This window comes from Morone saxatilis, unplaced genomic scaffold, assembly GCF_004916995.1.
Source record: "Morone saxatilis isolate NCDOM2014 unplaced genomic scaffold, NCSU_SB_2.0 Contig12, whole genome shotgun sequence".
NCBI lineage: Eukaryota > Metazoa > Chordata > Actinopteri > Moronidae > Morone > Morone saxatilis.
Genome location: NW_023339674.1, coordinates 27,461,760 through 27,462,707, shown reverse-complemented (window position 1 = coordinate 27,462,707; position 948 = coordinate 27,461,760).

The window sequence follows — 948 nt, the reverse complement described above, 5'->3', positions numbered from 1 at the left end:
CCAGCATTCAGAGAACGTAGTGTTCTAGAGGGGTAATAGGGTACTATGAGCTCTTCAAGATAAGAAGGGGCCTGACCATGAAGAGCTTTATAGGTGAGGATGTTTTCCTTTATGTCTTTTTTAAACACTTGGCCATAATCTTTTATAATATTATAATAATATAATTATATTATAATAATATTATAGAAGAATATTATAATAATTCTTCTATTATAGAAGAATATTCTTTTTTCAGCATTTTTCTGTTGCTGCGTTTTTCTGTTACTGCGTTTTTCTGTTGCATTTGTTTTTGTTATGTGGTTTGTGGTGTTTTTGGTTTTGGATCATTTCCCGTGTTTGCAGCGTTTTGTCGTTTGCGGCGCATTTGCCCGTTTGCAGAGCGTTTGCCCTTGTCAGCCACCGTAGTTGGGTCTCTGTAAATGTTAGAAGGAGTTTGGTGTAGACCTGCCCTATTTGAAAACGTCTGTTATGAATTGGTGCTATACAAATAAAATTTAATTGAATTGAATTGAATCTTGAGGCTTCACAACGATACTCCACAAACCAATGGGTGACGTCACGTGTCCCCATGATCAGATGTAATATATATGCAATATAAACAGAATTAACATTTATACCAGGTGGAAACAGAGTGTCATTAGAATTAGAAACTTGATTTCATACATATACCCCTTTTGAGCTGTTTATGCAGGTCACTGGCCACATGAAAAGCCGATTAAGACAAATGTTCACACACTCTCCGACGTGGTTTGAGAGGTTTTTGTAAAAACCTATTACAGTGCTCTGTTGACCAGAAGTCTCATTCATTTGGGTATTCTTTGATTCATTGAGGTTGTTTTAGTTCAGGTTAAACTGCAGAAAAACACTAAACTTCAATGTCATAAATGATGGCATGAATGACCCTCTAAAAGGCCCGGTTTAAAAATCCAGCACAGGAATGCTTCAGTA